General features: G+C 37.0%; 1 long non-coding RNA gene, 1 other non-coding gene and 1 pseudogene across 2 annotated transcripts in view; all 3 read right to left on the reverse strand.

The window, feature by feature from the left end:
- LOC132538324 (uncharacterized) overlaps window positions 1–23,152 on the reverse strand; it is a 366,520-nt gene that overhangs the window by 327,757 nt on the left and 15,611 nt on the right. The gene's annotated exons all lie outside the window — the stretch shown is intronic.
- Window positions 17,957–18,077, reverse strand: LOC132538548 (small nucleolar RNA U109; annotated as a pseudogene).
- LOC132538450 (U6 spliceosomal RNA) lies at window positions 21,673–21,774 on the reverse strand. The gene has a single exon (XR_009549815.1). It is a non-coding gene; the product is annotated as a U6 spliceosomal RNA (small nuclear RNA).

The raw sequence follows: 23,152 nt of genomic DNA on the forward strand, positions 1-23,152 counted from the left end.
GGTGATAGAGAGTAAGAGAGACAGAGAGACACCTGCAGCCCTGCTTCACCACTCGTAAAGCTTTCCCTCTGCAGGTGGGTGTCGGGAAATTGTGAGGAGCCTCACAAAGCACCCTGCATTCCTGATACTATGGCCTATCTAAATTATCATTATTTTGCCAGAAAGATCCCTCCCTGCCTCTTGAGTAGTATTAATCCTACCAGTTAATACCCTTGCAACAGTTGCTAAGGAAGTTCCTACCTTTCCAGTGCCAGTTTGCCTTTCTCAGCCATTTCCGTTTCCAACTTGCCACTTCAGAGTCTGTCTTTTAAAAGCTGTGGCTTTCTGATCAATAAAGATATTGCATTGTCTCACCACGTGTTTAGTTCCTGAGTCACCTCCCTCGTGTCACTGAGTGAGTAGAAGCCCAGGCTGGCTCTGGTGGAGTTCTCTCCAGCCCAGAGAGTAAATGCCAGGGAAGAGGCACCCCCACACTAGCCCGGCAGGTGGGGACCAGGAGCTCGAACCCCAGTCCTTGTGCATTGTAATACATGCGCTCAACCAGGTGCACCACCACCGGCCCAGTTTTCCTGTGTTTAACTTATTTTAAAACACTATTTTTGTTATTTTACATTTTCTTCTCAAGAAATTTTTATTGGAATTAAAAAAAATTATACCCCAATAAATGGAAGAGGTTTAATCTCTATCATGATCAGACAACAGAACAAAGCAAAAATAAAATGAGAAAATAAATCTTTCTTGGGTTGGAAGATAGCTCACCCAGTATGGAAAAAATAGGCAGAAGACACTGTGCTTAAGTCATTGTACCACACAGAGAACCTTAACCATCACTGGTGAGTTCTATGGGGGTATAGATAAGAAACCTAAAGAAAACTTTAGGCCATTAGCATTCTCTTATCTGAAGGTACAAAATATTGTTCACTTCAAGAAAAATTGATCACTTACGTACACTACGAAATCTCCTTAGCTTAAAGAGAGAAAGACATGAAAATAAATAATAATAGAAGAGGCTTTGATTATTTTTAACATTTATTTATTTTTATTTTATTAGTGATTTAATAATAATTGACAAGATTGTAGGATAAGAAGGGTACAATTCTATACAATTCCTACCACCAAAGTTCTGTGTCCCATCCTCTCCATTGGAAGGTTCCTTATTTTTTATCCCTCTGGGAGAATAGGGTGCAAAAGGTGGAAGGTCTGGTTTTGGTACTTGCTTCTCCACTGAGCATGGACTTTAGTAGTGGATCCATACCCCCCATCCTATTTCTGTCTTTTCTTGATGAGATAGGGCTCTGGGGAGGTGAGCAGCTATTGCATCAAAAGATTAAGAGTCTTTAGAATTTTCAGAATTTTGGACAACTGTAGCATGCAAAATAAATTCTCTATTAGGAGATAATCTGATTAGTAACTTAATTCTATATGCATGAATTCCTCTTTCTTATGCAATTTAATCTTTTCTCAGTTCTGTTATGGAAGATAGGATACATATCTCTTGAGAGGGGTATTCTACCACAGGAAGATATTTTATTTCCAGGGGATAATAGGAAAGGAAGACTAACCCATCAACCTGAGTATTTAGATGCATTAAGTGGATTTGATGGTATCTTTAAAGTACTGAAGGAAAGTGCTGCCAGATCATATTTAGAACCACAGGAATGTGGTGCTGGAATTCTGTAAGACAGTGTCTCACAACATGGGTTGTGCTGGCAAAGAGATACAGGGTTTGAAACTGAGGTAGTAAGTAGCTGCAGTAGGAAATTTAAACATGTATAATATCCACAAGTATAAGTGAAGGTAAAATGAAAAAGTAGAGAGACTAAAATTCTAGAAAAAAGTATTATAAAACTTGAGAAATAAAATTTAAAAAATAACAAAAAACTAGAAGAGAAAAATGTATTTTTAAATATTTTTATATTTATTTTCCCTTTTGTTGCTCGTTTTTTGTTTTTGTTTTTGTTTTTGCTGTTGTTGTTATCAGTGTCATCATCGTTATTGGATAGGGCAGAGAAATACAGAGGAAGAGAAGACAGAGAAGGGAAGAGAAAGACAGACACCTGCAAACCTGCTTCACCACCTGTAAAGCAACTCCCCTGCAGCTGGGGACTCAGGGGACTGAACCAGGATCCTTACACTGGTCCTTGCCCTTTGTGCCACCTGTGCTTAACCCACTGTGCTACCGCCCTACTCAATTTTTTTTTTTTGAAAACTTTTCTAGCATATAAAGAAGAACAGATACTGGGACTGGGTGGTGGTGCCCCTGGTGGAGCACACATGTTACAATGTGTAAGAACCTAGGTTTGAGTCCCTGATTCCCAGCTGCAGGGGAAAACTTTGTGAGTGGTGAAGCAGTGCTGTAGGTGTCTTTCTTCCCCTCTCTCTTTATTTCCCCCTGCCCTCTCTATTTCTGGCCATCTCTATCCAATAAATAAAGATAGCAAAAAAAAGAAAAAAGAAAAGAAAAACATATCAAAAAAATTAACAACTGGATTATAGTGAACAAACTTTTACATCATTTTCATAGTAACATTATGTTCTGTACCTATTTATTAACGAGTTAGAGAAATGTTTAAAATATAACCTTTCCCAGCCTAGCTTTATCTATTCCACAGTTTCATTTTCCCTTGTAGGTAGCTTATTAGTTGCCAGCTCACAATTCAGCTTCATTTTGAAAAATGTATCAAAACGGGGATAGATAGCATAATGGTTATGCAAAGTGACTCTCATGACAGAGGCTCTGAAGTCCCAGGTTCAATCCCTTGCACCACCATAGTGGTGCTGAATAGTGCTCTGGTTAAAAATAAATAAATAAATAAAGTTAAAAATTAAATAAATTTAAAAAATAAAGAAAAATGTATCAAAGATTAGGGGAAATTATATAAAAATAATTTTTAAAGGATAAAGATATATTGGAAGAGTCAAAATCTTGAGTTATTTCTTAACTTGACCTGCTCCATCTCTGACCTGGGTTGGTTCACCCCTGTTTACGCAACCTGGTGGCCTTCCAGTGGTCCCTCACTTCCAGGCAGTCACCATATTGATGCCGAACTTAGTGCGGACACCTGATCGGCATAGTGCGCTACAGCCCAGAACTCTTGGGCTCAAGTGATCCTCTAGTCTCAGCCTCCCAAGTAGATGGGGCTACAGGCACGCGACCCCGCCTGGCTATTTCTTAACTTGAAACTCAAATAACTAAAACTGCAAATGTTGAAATAAACCATTAGGTATTTTAGGTAAAGAAAATAAGTTTGACATGGGCAAAAAACTAAAGACAAAATCAAAACGGGAACATTATATAATTTTATTGTTTGATTTGTGGGTAATGGTAAGAAATAATCATCTGAAATTAGAATTCATGTCAACATGTACATATTCTATAATGTTAATATTCAAAGATCTCAGATTAAAATCTGGGGAGTTTCAAAAGATACCGTTATCTGCTCAAACTTCATTAATAGGTATCTGATAAATACTACATCTGACAATTCCTCTTATATTTGGTGTCTTCAGTTTCTTTGTGCTAGTACCTTAGTTTACTCTAAGTTTCCTTTTTGTTTGTCTTTAATGGTATGTTGAGTTCCATTACATACTGTCTTGGTGATTTATAAGATTTATTACTTAACGCTAATGTCATTGTCACATATTCTGTGTTTTGTCTAAAGAGTTTCTAGTGTCAACATGTAGAATGCCACTTCTTGTCAAAATATACCTGCCCTGAGCAACATAATATTTGACAGATCACAACTCAAACATTGTACTCTTTAGAGGGAAGAAAAGAAGCAAAATAAATATAAGCATGTCGAAGGGAGTGAGTATGCACTAAATTTAGATGTTTGCACTAGGAGAAAGCAAGGAATTCTGTAGTGGATAAAGGAAGGCATTCCACTGTTAAGTTGTTTTTGTTTTTGTTTTTTTCTTCTATAGGGAACAGAAATATAAATTACAAAGAAGGACAAGATAAGCTGCATATTTACTTAAATATTTACCAAAATGCATTACAAACATGAAAGATCTTTGTATTTTCCATTGGAGAAACTAATTGCTTATACAGAAAAAATTTATCTCTTTACTTTTAAATTTATTGGGGAGTTAATGTTTTATATTTGACAATAAATACAATAGTGTCTACATACATAATAATTCCCAGTTTTCCATATAACAATACAACCTACACTAGGTCCTCTGTCATCCTTCTTGGATCTGTATTCTCACCACCCTCTCACCCCAGAATCATTTACTTTGGTGTAATATGCCAATTCTAGTTCAGGTTCTACTTGTGTTTTCTTTTCTGATCTTCTGCCTGAGAGTAAGATCATCCCATATTCATCCTTCTGTTTCTGAGGTATGCATTTAACATGAATTTTTCAAGGTCCATCCAAGATTGGCTGAAAATGGTAAAGTCACCATTTTTTTTTATAGTTGAGTAATATTCCATTGTATATATATATATACCACAACTTGCTCAGCCACTCATATGTTGTTGGACACCTGGGTTACTTCCAGGTTTTGGCTATTACAAATTGTACTGCCAAGAACATATGTGTACACAGATCTTTTTGGATGGGTGTGTTGGGTTCCTTAGGATATATCCCCATGACAGGAATTGCAGGATCATAGGGTAGGTCCATTTTTAGGTTTCTGAGAGTTCTCCAGACTGTTCTCCACAGAGGTTGGACCAATTTACATTCCCACCAGCAGTGCAGGAGGGACGCTTTGACACCATAACTTCTCCAGCATTTGCTGCTGTTATCTTCTCTGATGCATGGCATTCTCACAGGAGTGAATTGGTATCTCATTGTTGTCTTTATTTGCATTTCTCTGACAATCAGAGACTTGGAGCATTTTTTCATGTTTTTCTCGGCCTTTTGGATCTCTTCTGTGGTGAATATTCTGTCCATGTCCTCCCCCCATTTTTGGATGGGTATATTTGTTGTCTTATTGTTGAAATTTGCAAGTTCTTTATATATTTTGGTTATTAGCTTCTTGTCTGATGTATGGAATGTAAAGATCTTCTCCTATCCTATGAGGGGGTCTCTTCTTCTTCTTCTAGCGTTTGCCCTTCTTCCGTAGCCAGTCAACAGGTCAGGTTGAAAGCTGTCAGGAGCTGCTTGTTGCTGACTTTGAAAGTGACTGGGATCCATGTGGATTCAGTCAGCTAGGAAGGATCCTCAGTTTCCCCAATGAATGGGTACTCACAGGATGCACCACAAGAAGGTCGATCCAATGCATCCAGGGGTCTCTTAGTTTGGGTAGTATTTTCTTTAGCTGTGCAGAAGATTTTAATTTGATGTAGTCCCATAGGTTTATGCTTGCCTTAATCTTCTTTGTAATTGGATTCATTTCATTGAAGATGTCTTTAAAATTTATGCGGAAAAGAGTTTTGCTAATATTTTCCTCTAAGTATCTGATATTTTCTGGTCTAACATCCAAGTCTTTTATTCACTTAGAATTTACTTTTGTATTTGGTGAAACTTAGTGGTTCAGTTTCATTCTTCTGTGTGTTTCAACCCATTTTTTCCAACACCATGTGAAATCTTGGAGTGTGATGCCTCCAGTTTTGTTCTTTCTTCTCAAGATTGTTTTTGGCAATTATAGGTCTTTTCTGGTTCCAGATAAACATTTGTAGTATTTGCTCTATTCTCCTAAAAATGCTGTTGGGATCTTGATAGGGATAGCATTAAATTTGTATATAGCTCTGGGTAGTAATATTCATTTTGATGATGTTGATTTTTCCAACCCATGAACATGGAATATCTTTCCACTTCTTTGTGTCTTTTTCAGTTTCCTTGAGTAGTGACTCATAATTTTCAGTATACAAGTCTTTCACTTCTTTGGTTAGGTTTATTCCTAGATATTTTATTGTTTTTGTTGCTATAGAAAATAAGTTGATTTCTGGATTTTAGCTTCTTCTAATTTAGTGTTTGCATAGAGGAATGCCACTGACTTTTGAATGTTAATTTTGTAGCCTGACAACTTACTGTATTGCCTGATGATATCCAAAAGATAATTGATGGATTCCTGAGGTTTTACTATGTATATTATCATGTCATCTGCAAATAGGGAGAGTTTGACTTCTTCACTTCCAATCTGTTTCCCTTTAATTCCTTGCACCTGCCTGATTGCTATGGCAAGAACTTCCACACTATGTTGAATAGTAATTGTGACAGTGGGCATCCCTGTCTAGTACCTGATCTGAGTTTTTCACCATTGACTATGATGTTGGCTACAGGTGTGCTATATATAGACTCCACTATCTTCAGGCATTTTCCATCTATTCCCATTTTTTTTAGTGTTTTGACCATAAAGGGATGTTTTGTCAAAGGCTTTCTCTGCATCTATTGATAGGACCGTGCCGTTTTTGGTCTTGCTTTTATTGATGTGGTGGATCATGTTGGTGGATTTACTTATATTAAACCAACCTTGCATGCCTGGAATAAACCCCACTTCGTCATGATATACAATCTTTTTAATATACTGCTGTATCTGGTTGGCTTGAATTTTGTTCAATATTTTAGCATCTATGTTCATCAGAGATATTGGTCTGTAGTTTTCTCTTTTGGTTGTGTCCCTGTCTGCTTTTGGTATCAAAGTGATGCTGGCTTCATAGAAGCTGGAAGGGAGTATTCCAGTGTCTTCAATCTTCTGGAAGACTTTTAAAAGTAGAGCTATTAGTTCTTCTTTGAAGGTTTTGTAGAATTCACTTGTAAAACCGTCTGGTCCAGGACTTTTATTCTTGGGAAGACTTTTGATAAATGTTTCAATTTCATTAGCTGTGATGGGCTTGTTCACGTTATCTACTTCCTATTTACTTAGTTTTGGAAGTTGTTAGGTATCTAGGAGGTCATCCATTTCTTCCAGGTTCTCTAGCTTGGTGGCATATAGTTGTGCATAGAATCCTCGCATGATATGTTGAATTTCTGCATTGTCTGCTGTGATATCTCCTCTTTCATTTACTATCTGATTTATTTGGGTCTTTTGCCTTTTTTGTTTTGTGAGTCTGTCTAAAGGTTTGTCAATTTTGTTAACTCTTTCGAAGAACCGACATTTACTTTCGTTGATCTTTTGTATAGTTTTCTTATTTTCAATGTTATTGATTTCTGCCCTAACTTTAGTGATTTCTGTCCTTCTGGTTGCTTTAAGGTTCCTTTGTTCTTCTTTTCCTAGGTCTTTAAGATGTGCAATCAGGCTGTTTATTTGTGCTTTTTCTTGTTTGCTAATGTGTGCTTGTATGGCTATGAATTTCCCTCTCAGTACTTCCCTAGCTGTGTCCCAAATATTTTGATAGCTTGTGTCTTCATTTTCATTGAACTCTCGAAACATTTTGATTTTTTCCTATATTTCATCTTTGACTCAGAAGTTGTTAAGGAGTGTACAGTTGAGCTTCCATATTTTGGGACTATTACTAATTTTTTGTTGATTGTTAAGTGTTAGTTTAATTCCACTGTGGTCTGAGAAGATGTTTGGGATGATTTCAATGCTCATAAAATGCTGGAGAGGCTGTGGGGACAGAGGAACCCTTTTGCAGTGCTGGTAGGAATGTAAATTGGTTCAGCCTCTGTGGAGGGCAGTCCGGAGAACTCTCACAAGGTTAGACATGGACCTTCCACATGACCCAGTAATTCCTCTCCTGGAGATATACCCCAAGGACTCCATAACACCCAACCAAAAAGATGTGTGTACTCCTATGTTCATAGCATCAAAACTCATAATAGCTAAAACCTGGAAGCAACCCAGGTGCGCAACAACAGATGAGTGGCTGAGAAAGCTGTGGTATATATACATAATGGAATACTATGCAGCTATCAAGAACAATGAACCCACCTTCTCTGACCCATCTTGGACAGAGCTAGAAGGAATTATGTTAAGTGAGCTAAGTCAGAAAGATAAAGATGAGTACGGGATGATCCCACTCATCAACAAAAGTTGAGAAAGAAGATCAGAAAGGGAAAATAAAAGCAGGACCTGACCAAATTGTAAGTAGGGCACCAAAGTAAAAACCTTGTGGTGAAGGGTAGACAAGTGGCTTCCTGGGCCGGTGGGGTGTGGGGGTGAGTGGGTGGGATGGGACACAGTCTTTTGGTGGTGGGAATAGTGTTTACATACACTCCTAGTAAAATGTAGTCATATAAATCACTAGTTAATTAATATGAGAGGGGTAAAATTAATTTTATGTCTTGAAGTTCTTAAAACACAGACTGAGTCTTTTTAATATATAGGCTGTGTATTTGATACGGGGACTCTCTCAGAAGCCTAGACCAAGTAGATCAGAAGCAACCGGTGGCACAGCTATAAACAAGATACAGGGTACTATACAGCAAACCCTAACAAAAGGACTTTTCAAAGTTAACCCCGTTACCAAATAATGTGATGATAACAATAACTATCCACTGTCTTTTTGAACCCTAAGATAGCAGGAACCTCACATCTCCACTATAGAGCCTATATTTTCCCCAGTCCTGGAACCTTAGGATAGGGCCCACTTTCCTGCATGCCTCTCCCAATCCATATCAAATAATATTGCATCTGCCGATCACAACCTAATCAGTGCAATGATTGCCAACTCAACATGCTTCAGCTCAGACTGTGTCCAGAGACTTCACATGTGGAATGACAACCCTTCAGCTTCATTACATGAGTGAGACCTTTCCTTTCATAGTATTCTCTAATTTCATCCCAGGTGGTTCACTTCCTAACGAAGTCCCAAAACCTAGATAGACCAGGTTCTGTGAGAGAGCATATGTTCACACGTATCCATAAAATACCTGAAAGCAGATGTACACTAGAGTTTGCAGTGAGTACCCTCCAATACTTCCTCTCCACTATTCCAACCTTTGGGTCCATGATTGCTCAACAATTTGTTTGGCTTTGTATGTTAACTCTCTTTTCAGCCACCAGGTTCCAGATGCCATCAGGTGCTGGCCAGGTTTCTCTGGACTGAAGACCCCACCAATGTGTCCTGGAGCTCAGCTTCCCCAGAGACCCACCCTTCTAGGGAAAGAGAGAGGCAGACTGGGAATATGGACCACCCAGTCAACCCCCATGTTTAGCGGGGAAGCAATTACAGAAGCCAGACCTTCCACCTTCTGCAACCCACAATGACCCTGGGTCCATGCTCCCAGAGGGATAGAGAATGGGAAAGCTATCAGGGGAGAGGACTGGATATGGAGATTGGGTGGTGGGAACTTTATGGAGTTGTACCCCTCCTATCCTAAGGTTTTGTTAAGTTATCCTTTCTTAAATAAAAAATTAATTTAAAAAAATTTTTTGAACTCTAGTGTTACCATTAACTAGTATGAGTCTTTATGCAAGCTGCATAAATTCACATGTGTAAACTGAAAAGAATAGAACACAGAAGAAAACCTGAATCTTGTCTCTGGAGTGACGATTATATGATTTTTTTTTTGTTTCTGAAAATTCATTAAATGTATTTATATATGTATATTTTTCTGTTTCTATAGCCTTATATTATAGTTTTAAAAAGTTATTTAGTAGGAGTCGGGCGGTAGCATAGTGGGTTAAGCGCACGTGGCTCAAAGTGTGAGGACCTCAGCTTCTTATTTGCAGGGGAGTCGCTTCATAAGCGGTGAACCAGGTCTCCAGGTGTCTATCTTTCTCTCCCTCTCTCTGTCTTTCCTCCTGTCTCCATTTCTCTCTGTCCTATCCAACAATGAAGACAGACAACAAGGATAACTACAACAATATAACAACAAGGGCAACAAAAAGACAATAAATAACTAAACAAATATTTTTAAAAAATATTTAGCCCAGACTAAAGGAATGTATACTGCCCATGTCCATTGGAGAAGCAATTATAGAAGTCATACCTCCCACCTTCTGCACCCCAAAAAATAATTTTGGTCCATATCCCCAGAGGAGAAGAAATGTTAGGAGAACAATGATCCTCCAGAGGGCTCTGAACTCCACTTCCACTAAGATCTAGAGAGAGAAGAAATAAAAAAGAAGGACATTGGAAAGTAGCAGTAGATGTAGGTGTGACTTAGGAGGAGAAGCCAGAACCAAAGAAAAAAAATTGGCAAAGATATATAAATATAGATAGTTACAGAAATAATGGTCAACCCATATCTGTGATCTCGGGAGAAAGATTGCAGTCCAGTGGAGGAAATGTGGACACAGCACACTGATGATAGAAATGGTGTGGAATTAGACCCTTATTATCTCATACTTTTATAAATAAATATTAAGTCACTAATATTTATGTATATTTTATTTATTTTATTTATTTATAAAAAGGAAACATTGACTGAATCATAGGATAAGAGGGTTACAACAACACACAATTCTCACGACCAGAACTCTGTATCCCATCGCCTCCCTTGATAGCTTTCCTATTCTTTAACCCTCTGAGAGTATGGACCCAAGGTCACTGTGGGATTCAGAAGGCGGAAGGTCTGGCTTCTGTAATTGCTTCCCCGCTGAACATGGGATTGACAGGTCGATCCATACTCCCAGCCTCTCTCTCTCTTTCCCTAGTGGGGAAGGGCTCTGGGGAAACAGAGCCCCAGGACACATTGTTGTGGTTGTCTGTCCAGGGAAGTCTGGTTGGCATCATGTTAGTATCTGGAACCTGATGGTTAAAAAGAGAGTTAACATACAAAGCCAAACTAATTGCTGAACAATGGTGGACGTAAAGGCTGTAATAGTGCAGATGAAGAGTTGGGGGGTCCTTCATTTTGTAGGTAGCTAATAGGAATATTTTAGTTATATTCCAATGGGCCTGTGGCTATACTTTTTTCCCCCGAGACTTAAATCTGATATGCAGGTGGACCCAAGTTATTGTCTGGGGAGATGATGTCATGGCTGGAAAAAGAACCAGAAAGCTGGATCAGGGAAGAGAGTAGCTCCCTAATATGGGGAAGGGGTTTAAATATTGTTGATTGTAAACCCCACCGATTTGATGTGTATGTATATTTAAAAGTTACTCAGCTAAAAAGGCAATTTAATCTTCATTCATCATAGTGTAAAGCTAATTAGAAAGATAAAATTTATTTTCAGTTAGAAATGCACATGTTTTAGGGGTTTCTCCTCAGGCAAGGCATGTGTCTTCCTTTATTTGAAACCTAGGTTTGGGCCTAGGAGGGTGACACTAGAGAAAACTTTGGTGTTTTGTTGTCTTTTCCTCTCTCTGCCTCTGTCTCTATCTGAAATAAGAAAGGTGGCCCTGGGATGACAAAAGTGTCCATGTACAAGGCTTTAGATTTTCCCAAAGTTATATATCTTAAGTAGTGTTAATTTGATTCAAAATGATGGTATCTGAAGAGATATAGGCCATTACAACAAAGCAGTAGTGATTTTCAATATGATAAATTAGATACTATTTGAGTTTTATTTCATGTGCCTTCATTACTTCAATTAAGGTAAAAACACATGCTTTGCATATATGTTTTAGTTTTCACATGTATATGCATACACACATACACACACATATAAATCTATTGTATATTCTAATAATCATGCACATTCAGTGTATTCTAATTCCTCAAAATTAACATTAGTTAAGTCAAAAAATCTGTTCATCTTAAATGAGTGATATGTGGGGACTCGCACACCTGGTTAAGTGCACACATTACAGTGTGCAAAGACCCGGGTTCAAGCCCTCAGACCCCATCTGTAGGAGAAAAGCTTCACAAGTGATGAAGCAGGGCTGCAGATATCTCTCTCCTCTATTTTCCCCACCCCTCTCAAGTTCTTGCTGTCTCTATCCAATAATAAATATGAGTAAATAATTTCTTTTAAAAATAGTGATTTTCACCATTTTTACCTTTCCAGATCATAAATGCTGAAATCCAATTGCACTGCTAGTATCACACTGAATATATGATGTTGCTAAAATGGTATTTGAGTTCAAAGTGCAGTCTAAAGCACTGACACATTTTCAAATTATAAAGTGCCACTAGCTTATGATAGCTACCACGAATAAAACAAACTTGTATTTATAGTACACAGGTAGTATCTTTCCCTCTGTAGCTTGGATTACTAAGATAAAGTCTCGTGTGTATAGTTATTTTTAGTGAGTGTAAGTGAATTTGATAAAATAGAACTTATTGAATCATAGATCATCTTTTTCTATTTTTTAAAGAGAGCATTTGTTTCTTTATTAGGCAAGTTACATAAATTCATATGTGTAAACTGAAAAGTAATAATGTCTATTTATACCTTAATGGGATATTAAAAGAATTAAGTGGTAATTTTGTTTTTCCTCCCCACCCCCATTTTCTTACACGGTATGTGCACATTTCATAGCGTCCCCATTCATTCATATGTCATTAGGTGTTTGGACTGTTTCCACACAATAGTCAGTGAGTGAATGCTGACCTACAATGAACATTCATACAAGTAAATGTATTGTTGTTGTTGTTTTTATATTTTTTATTCCCTTTTGTTGCCCTTGTTGTTTTATTGTTGTAGTTATTGTTGTCTCATTGTTGGATAGGACAGAGAGAAATGGAGAGAAGAGGGGAAGACAGAGAGGGGGAGAGAAAGATAGACACCTGCAGACCTGCTTCACCGCCTGTGAAGTGACTCCCCTGCAGGTGGGAAGCCGGGGGCTTGAACCGGGATCCTTATGCCCGTCTTGTACTTTGTGCAACGTGCGAAGCTTAACCCGCTGCGCTACAGTCCGACTACCAAATGTACCGCTTTTGGACCAGTATTTCCATGATCTTTGGATAGACACTTCCAAGTGAAATTGTTAGCTAATATGGTAAACCCATTTGTAATGTTTTCAGAACCTCCAGACTGTTTTTCAGAGGCAGTACCAGTTTATAGTCTCTGTAACAATATATGAGGGTACCTTTATCCCCACACCCTCGCAAGTAATTTTTGTTTATTGTTTTTTCTTTTAGTTTGCTGATATAGGCTACTCTCACAGTAATGAAGTGAGAATTCATTGCAGTTTTCATTTTGCTTTTTCTGTGATGATTTGTGATAAAAGCACATAATGGAGAAATTGTGAAATATGCACATACTCGAATGTTGAGTGGCCAATGAGAAAGGGTGAAATCTTGCCATTGGCAACAGGGTGGGTAGAAGCAGAATGGGTTATGCTAGAAGAAATGGTAAGAAGTAGAAAAAAAATAAGAGAAGAAAAAAAGAAAAATACCATTTAAATCATTCATATCTCTTTAATGTAGCAGTGATTTTATCATGTTTCCACTGTAAGTGAGATCATTTGGTGTTACTTTTTCTCTTTCTGGCTTGTCTCACTCAACATGATGCCTTGGAACTCTGACCATATTATAAAGGAGCTGCCCTACTCATTTTAACTACTGCACAGCACTTCATAGTGTACATGCACAGCAACTTCCTTAGCCATTCATCTGTCACTGGACTTCTGGGTTGCTTTCAAGTCTGGGCTATTGCAAAGTGTGCTGCTATGAACACTGGTGTGTGTATGTATTTCTGGATAGGTGATCTTTGTTTTCCTTGGGTAAATTCCTAGCAGAGGGAATGTTGAGCCAGAATGTAGGTACATTTCTAGAGTTCTGATGAATCTCCAAACTGTTTTCCATGGGGCTGTACTAACTCATATTCCCACCAGCTATGTGTAGAGTTTTTTTCCTCTCTGATTGTCCAACAGTTTGTATTTTTGTCTTTTATGTGTGACATCCTCACATGAATCTATCGTTCCCACTGTCTATTTATTTTGATAAATAGAGAGAGAGAGACTAGAGAGATAGAGACTTCACTAGTGAAATCTTTGGGTCTTAGGTTTTGTTTTAGTTGGGAGTTTGTTTCAGTTTATTACTTGTGGTTGGTCTGTTAAGATGTCCATTTTATCTTTATTCAATCTTGGCATATTGTATGTTTCTAAGATTTAATCCATCTTTTGTAGGCCACAGTATACTTTTAAGAACTTTTGCATTTCTTTTAAAATTTATTTACTATTTTTTAATTTAATAGAACAGAGAAAAATTAAAAGGGGTTGGTGATATAGGAAGGAAGAAAAAAAGAGATATTTGCAGTACAGCTTCACTACTCATGAAGCTTCCCTTCACAGTTAAGGACCTGGGACCTGATCCCAAGCCCTTGAGTGTGCTAAAATGTAAGTTCAATCAGGTGTGCTGCCACCCAGCCTTTTAGCTTGGTTTTTCTTTGAAATATAACTTCTTGTTTGTTCCTTATTTTATTGATTTATACATATCTGCGTCTAGATAATTTTTTTGTTTTATTATTCTTCTCAAAGATATATGACTGTTGATCTTTTTAATTGTTTTTTATCACCATTCCATTAATTTATTCCTTTTTTTTTGCCTCCAGGGTTATTGCTGGGGCTCAGTGCTTGCACTACGAATACACTGATCCTGGAGGCCATTTGTCCCATTTTGTTCCCCTTGTTGTTGTCCTTACTGCTGTAGTTATTATTTGTTGCCATTGGTGGTGTCGCTGTTGGATAGGATAGAGAGAAATGGAGAGAGGAGGAAAAGACAGAGGTGGGGAGAAAGATAGACACCTGTAGACCTGCTTCACCACTTGTGAGGTGATCCCCCTGCAGGTGGGGAGCTGGGGCTCAAACCGGGATCCTTGGGCCAATCCTTGAGCTTTGTGCCATGTGAGCTTAACCTGCTGCGCTACCGCCTGACTCCCGTTAATTAATTTTTGAACTTATTATTTGCTCCTCCACACTGACATTGGGCTTGCTTTCTGCCCCCCCCTTTTTTTGAACTCATTGGGCTGTGAGCTTAGAAATTATTTCTCAGTTTTTCATTTCTTTTTTTTAAAATATTTGTTTATATTCCCTTTTGTTGTCCTTGTTGTTTTACTGTTGTAGTTATTATTGATGTCATTGTTGTTGGATAGGGCAGAGAGAAATGGAGAGAGGAGGGGAAGACAGAGAGGGGGAGAGAAAGACAGACACCTGCAGACCTGCTTCATCGCCTGTGAAGCGACTCCCCTGCAGGTGGGGAGCCGGGGGCTCTAACCAGGATCCTTATGCTCGTCCTTGCGCTTTGCGCCATGTGCGCTTAACCCACTGCACTACCTCCCGACTCCCCTAGTTTTTCATTTCTTAATGTGGGCCTATAGTGCTATAAACTTCTCTTTGAATACTGTTTTGTTTGTCTTTGCCACGTGGGTTATCGCTGGGCCTTGGTGCTGGCACTAGATATCTATTACTCCAGGTAGGTGACTGGCCATTTTTTCTTTATTATTTATTATTTTTATTTGACTGGAATTTTTGAGAGGGAGGGGATGCAGAGAGTGAGAGAGAAAGATAAAAACCTGCAGACCTGCTTCACGCTTGTGAAACATCTCCCCTGAAGGTAGAGAATGGGGATTCAAACCTAGGTCCTTCTGTCTGGTCATATGTGAGCTTTACTGGATGTGCCGCTGCCCAGCCCCTTTAACACATCTTTCTATGTTTTCTGATACTTATCATAGGTTGTACTCCCTTTCATTCATCTCCAGCCATATTGTTTCACTTGTAATTTCTTCATAGACCCATTTTATTTAATCTCCATAATTTTGTGGCTTTCTCCTTTCTGTGTTTTGATTTATTGCCAGTCTCATTTACTTAGGGTCTGAAAAAGATGCTAGATGTAATTTTATCTTCTGTAGACTTATTTTATTTCCCAGCATATGGTTGCTTGTTCAGAATGATTTATCACTGCTTGAAAATATAAATCCTATTATTTTGTAGGGCTCTTCATATATTTATTAAGTTTACCTGATCTAATTTGTCATTGTTTCCTTGAGGATATATATATATATATATATTTTTTTTTCTATCTGGATGATCTATCAGTTACAATAAGTTGTTAATTCCACTTTTAACATGTTGTTGTTTTCAATGCATCTGCTAATATTTGACATATATCTTTGTTACTACCATGTTGTATTCACATATAATAATAATTGACATTTTACCTATTACATTTGTCTATCATTTTATGTTGTTCGTTTTTGTCTACTTCTGTCTTTTATTCACATAAGAGCACATATTAGCTGTAATAATCTATAGATTATTAAATAAAGCAAGAAAATCAATAATATTATATACAGTGACTTATATAATACAATGAAAGTGAAGTTTCCAACTAATGATTTGAAGCTTGTATGATCTTACCACAACATATTTTACAAAAATAAAAATCATAGCACAAAAACTAATTTTTTCTTAAAATATCAACTAGGAAATACCAAGTCACAAGCAAATTAAAATTGACAACATATAATATATAAAGATGTATGTTATGTAAATATATGTCAGAAATGCAAGGCTAACATTCAAAAATCTATTCAATAAAAATAAGAATAGATAAAATAAAATTTAAAAGAATATATGAACAGAATATTCATGAAAGAAGATATCCTAATAGTCACTGATTATTAAGAAAAAACAAAGGACAGTAACTGATGATCACAGAACTGCAAATAAAGACAAAAATGAGATGTCACTTTGCACTTGTAAAAATATCATACAAGATCAGAGAAACAAGTGGCCATGACACAGCTGGTTAAGCACACACATTACAGTGTGCAAGGACCAGCGTTCAAGCCCCTGGTCCCAACCTGCAGGGAGAAAATTTCAGGAGTGGTGAAGCAGGGCTACAGTTGTCTCTCTCCCTCTTTATCTCCCCTCTCCTCTCAATTTCTCTCTGTCTCTATCCAATAATAAATAAAATTAAATTAAAAATGAAAAAAGAAAAGAAACAACAGGCTTTGAAAAGAATGTGTGGAAATGAGAACACTGCTAAATTGTTGTTGGGAACATAAATTAGACCAACCCCTGTGGAAAACAGTCTGGAGATTGCTCAGAACACTAGGAATAGTCATACCCTATGATGCAGCAATTCTTCTCCTTGAGATTTATTCAAAGGAAGCAAAAACAACTATTCAAAGAAATCTTTGTCACCTACGTCATAGCAGCTCAATTTGTAATAGCCCAGACTTGGTAGCAACCCCAATGGTGGGTTGTAGGAAAAACCATGATGTGTTTCTCTGAAAAAGTCTTTTGTGCTATTTCTAACAACCAAATACTATTCAGTCATCAAAAGTGATGAAGTTACCTCCTCTGCCTCATCTTGGATAGAACTCGAGGTATATGGAAAGTGAGATAAGCCAAAAAAGAAAAGGAAAAAACTACTGAATGATCTCACTTATATGTGGACTTTAGCAGACAAGGAGAGGAAGGAAAAAGTATGGAACTTGAACTGAGAGTGGTGTACTGCATGAAAGGGAAGGAAACTGGGGGAGAACAGAGTAAATAGGGAGGCAGGCAATGGAGCACCTGGTTACGCTCACGCGCACAAGGACATACCTAAAGGGTCCAGGTCAAGCCCCTGCTCCCCACCTGCAGGGGAGACACTTCCGAGGCAGCAAAGCAGGTCTGCAGGTTGTTTATATCTTTCTCTTCTCCTCTTTATCTCCCTCTTCTCTTTTGATTTCTCTCTGTCCTATCTAATAAAATGGAAAAATAAAACAAAACAAAACAAACAAACAAACAAAAAACAGCAGCCTCCAGGAGCAAAAAAAAAAAAAAAAGGAAATTAAGAGGTGCTAGAGATGGCATTGGAGATCCAATGTAGGATGCTGCTTATGAACAGAAGTTGGTGGTAGCAATGGTGTGCCAACACCTCCTGTCAGGTGCAGATCAGAAACTCCATGCATGAACAACTGTCCTGCAAACCACTATTTCTCAATAAAATGATTTTTGGGGAAAATACATACACACACACACACATTACTGGTAACCAATAAAATTATTTATGAAACAACGTATCTCATTCAAAGGCAAAATATTTAATACTGTAACATTTCCTCACATAGATTAGTGGAAAGATAGTGATGGTTCATCTTACCTCTATTTTTTTTTTCTTTTTTACCAGAGCACTGCTCAGCTCTGGCTTATGGTGGTGTGGGGGAATTGAACCTGGGACATAGGAGCCTCAGGCATGAGAGTCTCTTTGCATAACCATTATGCTATCTATCTCCCCTTTATTTTTGTAGAAGAAATATACCACTATTCAGTCTCTAGCTTTGCAAACTCCTTTTTTAAATGCAGCATGCTAAGAATACATTGTGCTCCCAAAGGAATGAAAAGCAGAAATAGCCACATGCAACCTCTTATCTCTTTTAGTCAACATAATACTGGAGGTATTCTAGCTACAGTGATAAAGAACACACACACACACACACACTAAAGATTATTTACACTGGAATAAAAGATGAAATACTGTCTCTGCTAAAAATTGAAAACTCCAAGCCTATCATGTAAATTAAGTAAGGTCACAAAGTATTCATGCAATTTTTACAAGTTAATTATATTTTGTAGAAAAGTGGAACACAAATTGCAAAATATAATTTTAAAAGAATTTGATTTATAATGCTGTTGCATATTTTCTTAGCAATCAATTTAATTTAAGAAAGGAAGTACAATAGTTATAGTCCAAGAACTACAAACTTTTGCTGAAAGTAATCTACTAAGTAAACAAACCACAATGATAACTACCTGTGAAAGCATTTGGAGTTGATTAGAAAAATAATAATAAGAAGAAGGTTAAGTAAATGTTCTATAGAGATAATAAGCATGTTATTTATCTTAAGATTTACTTTGGTTACACTGGTATATTCAAAACTGAATTAATGTTCTGATACATAAACATGTCCCAAGAACAAAATTATTGTAAATGGATAGTAAAATTTAGTGCTATGGATATTAAATTATTTAGTGAAGAATCCATTGATATCTGCAAGTTATTTTGAAAATTATCAAACAACTGACCAGAGGAAGAGTAAGAAATGTATAAATTGATATATTTATAATAAATGGATCACACGAGAATTTAATCATGGCAGAATCATGGTTGTGGATTCATGAATATTTACTGTAAAACTCAAATTCACATTTATAAACTATGTATATTTGTAAGTTATCATTATATTAATGTTGGATATTGTATGGTACTATAGAAAAATCACTTTTGTCATTATAATCAACATTTTTTCTCTTACTTCAGGTCTGATTAGGTCTATTCTAGATTGATGCTATTGGGTTTTTATTTATATACTACTCAGTAAGCCAATTTTCATTGATAGGCAATATTTCACTTTGCATATAATACTCTAGGATTATCCAGCTACCTATTGATAGACATCTGCATTGTTCCAGTTTTTTGACTATTGCAAATACAATTCTGGAAAGTTAATATGATTCTCTGAGGTTTCTAATATGCAGGCAGAATTGAAAAACACTGGAATTAGTGGTTATTAAAAATCCTTTTTCTTGCAAAAATTTGCTGTTAACAGCTACCAAGGGAAGAATTCAAGGAAAAAATAATCAGCATTCCAATTTCAGTCTAACTTCTGTGACACAGATGTCTCACAATCAATTAATGCTTATCTAATTGGTGTACACTGTTTAATTAGAACTGATTACATTAAGCAAATATGCTCAAAGGCCCATGTGTGTCATTTTTAAAAATATAGTCCCCTAAAGTAAATGGGAAAAATTCATTTTGTGAAAGTTAATCACATAAACTTAACACCATGAGTCTGTTTCACAAAAAATTTATGGGGGCCAGGCCGTGGCACACCTGCTTAAGCATACATATTACCATGAGCCCCCTGCTATCCACTTGTAAGAGGTAAAACAAGTCTGCAGGTTTGTTCTCTCTCCTCCTCCATCCCCTCTCAATTTCTTTCTGTCCTATCAAAAGAAGAAGGAGGAGGAGAAGGAGGAGGAGGAGGAGGAGGAGGAGGAGGAGGAGGAGGAGGAGTGATGGCTGCAGGGGAAAGTCGATTTGTAGTGTTGTCACCAAGTCCAGTGATAAAATCTGCTTGCAAAATTAATTAATTGATTAATTAATTAAAATAATTAACCATATAATGAATATTAAAATGTAGTCAGGTGAAACCATGGCAACCAAATTGAGGCAACACTTATTATGATATATTTCATCAATAGCCTCTGAAAGTGTAATAAATCTTCTTTTTATCATAATAGTAAAATCAGTAACAGTTGGAAGCACAAAATACATATTATTGTTAAAGATAACCTAAAGAGAATCAAGAGAATGTCAATAAACCTTTAGAGTTCAGAATTCTTTTGGAAAACAATTTATCTCTCCATTGATTAAATATAGGGTGGCAATCAATTTTATAGAATTGCAGAAGACTGAGATCAAATAATACATATGTTTTTTAATTCCCACCTCTTTTGTTAAAATTGTGTGTGTATGTGTGTGTGCATGTGCATGTGCGTGTGTGTGTGTGTTAAAGGGAGAGAATAGAGGAGGTGGAGAAGGAGAAAACACAGAGAGAGAGAGAGAGAGAGAGAGAGAGAGATTATGTGCACAAATGAATGAGAGGGAACCTGACCATTACTCTGGCACATACGATATCAGGGATCGAACTAAAGAGCTCATGATTGATTATGAGCTTAACACTTTATTCTTTGTGCTGCCACTTCCCAGAGAGCAAAGAATGTACATTTTTAAGGAATGAGTATAGTTAAAATAATCTATATGATAAAGTATTTAGTGGACTTCTTCTTCTAGCATTTGCCCTTCTTCCGTAGCCAGTCAACAGCGTCAGGTTGAGCCTGATGTAAAGTTTCGAGACCTCCTTTGAATTTAGTGGACTGATTGTCTTGAATACATGAATGCAGATGAATAGAATTTGAAACGATGACTATATGATTCAACATAGATAATTATCAAATTATAGTTTCATTTAAGAGAATAAATTCATTATTGTTTATGGCACTGTTAGTAGTACCTATGGAAATAAATCTCTACCTAAATAACTAGGTTATATATCAGCCAATGATTAAGAGGAGTCATAGATGAAGAATCACAATTAGTCAATTCTGTATCCTTAAATATAGTAAGTAGAACAATGCATCTAAAATACTTTCTCTGTAGTTAAATTTTTTGACTAATGAGAAATCATATGGGCAGATGTTACTGTTATATAGAAGAAATATGTTCTAAGTCAGAAATTGGAGAAATGATTTTTTAATACTCCATTCTAACAAAAGGTGAAACTCTGAAAGTAACCAACATTCACAGATATTGATAGGATATTATTTTAAAATAATATCTTTAAAAACCAAAGCCTGTGCAAGGACCAGCATACGGATCCCGGTTCGAGCCCTGGGCTCCCCACCTGCCGGGGAGTCGCTTCACAAGTGGTGAAGCAGGCCTGCAGGTGTCTATCTTTATATCTCCCTCTCTGCATTCTACTCTCTTTATTTCTCATTTCTCTCTGTCCTATCCAAGAACAACAACAATAAAACAACAAGGGTAACAAAACTTAATAAATAAATATTTTAAAAAATCTTAAAAAAAGAAAAAAAAAAAAAGCCTGGGGAGATAGCATAGTGGTTATGCAAAAGCATTCATTCCTGGCCCCAAACATCTCAAGCTCAATAAACAATACCACTGAAGATCAGAATTGAGCATTGCTCTGATATAAAGGACAGTAATAATAATAGTGATAATAACAAAAGTCAAAGCCTGTTACAACACACAGTAATTCACCAAACACAATTCTCTATTATTATGAAGAGGCTGACTATTTAACGGATAGATAAAAGATCAAAAAATCCCATGGAAGAAAAAAGAACAAGAGGCTTAAGTAAACCGGTCATATCATAAATGATATAATTATCAAATAAATAGTGATGAGTCTATGTTGTCACATTCACAATATTAATTGGTTTTGGGATACTTCACAATTTTCCTTGTTACTCTTATGCAAGGGCCATGCTAATCGTCTCTGTATCATTCCAATTTTAGTATATATGCTGCTCAACACTAGTAATAACTGTTTTAAAAAATAATAAAAGTAAAAGTCATGCTTCACTGGTCATGCCTTAGGCTTAACAATTTAAAAGATGGGGGATCATCATATAAATGATTCTGTGGAAGTTAGCACAGTAATAGAGTACTGACAAGAATTAACATTGAAACTGCTTTTCTGAACTTGGACTGGAGTTGGTTTATTGCATCAAAGTAAGAGACTCTGGGGTAGGAGGAAGGGTTCAGGTCTTGGAACATAATGGCAGAGGAGGACCTAGTAGGGGTTGTATTGTTATGTGGAAAACTAGGAAATGTTATTCATGTACAAACTATTATATTAATCCCCCAATAAAGAAATTTTTAAAAATTGCTTTTTTGGGGGGGTCGGGCGATCTGGTATACTTGCCTTTGTTATATATACATGACCAGTGTTCAAGACTGGCTCCCACTGCATTTTGTGAAGCCCAGTGGTGTCTTTCCATTTTTTTCTCTGTCTCTAATTGTGGTTTTCTCTATATAAAAAAGCTTACTCACAATGAGGAAGCCCTGGTAAGGATAAACAGCCAAGCATGTAAATACAATGCATTTCTGGAATGCAACATAAGTATTATTTCTCAAATATGGGGAAAGCATATAGTTAAGAATATTTATACTTTCCCCATATTTGGGAGCTACTCTCTTCCCTGATGCAGCTTTATCACCCTTTATCCAGCCATGACATCATCTCCCCAAACAATAATTTGGGTCCACCTGCTGCATATCAGAGGTCAGGCTCAGGAAAATAAATAGTATAGTCATGGGCCCTTTGGAATATGACTAAAATAGGCCTACTAGCTATCTTCAAAAGAGAGAACCCAAATCTTCATCTCCAATATTCCAGCCTTTAGGTTCATGATTAGTAAACAATTTTCTTTAGCTCTATATGTTAATTCTTTTTATCAGCCACCAGTTTCCAGATGCTAACATGATGCCAACCAGACTTTCCTGGGCACATGACTCCACCAGTTTGTCCTGGAACCCCACTTTTCCAGAATCCTGCCCCACTACGAAAAGAGAGAGACAGGCTGGGAGTATGTATCGACCTGCCAACGCCCATGTTCAGCAGGGAAGCAATTCCAGAAGCCAGACTTTCCACCTTCTGCATCCCACAATGACATAAGGTCCATACTCCCAGAGGGTTAAAGAATAGGAAAGCTATCAGGGGAGGGAATGGGTTCTGGAGTTCCGGTGGTGGGAATTATGTGAAGTTGTACCCCTCTTATCATATGGCTTATTCAGTGTTTCCTTTTTATAAATAATAATAAAAAAATAATTATTTCCCAAAAGCAAAATGTTTACACCACTAGGAAAATGACTAAGCCAGTAACCTTAGTAGAGTTCTTTGTGTTTTGAGG

Source organism: Erinaceus europaeus, chromosome 4, assembly GCF_950295315.1.
Source record: "Erinaceus europaeus chromosome 4, mEriEur2.1, whole genome shotgun sequence".
Classification (NCBI taxonomy): domain Eukaryota; kingdom Metazoa; phylum Chordata; class Mammalia; order Eulipotyphla; family Erinaceidae; genus Erinaceus; species Erinaceus europaeus.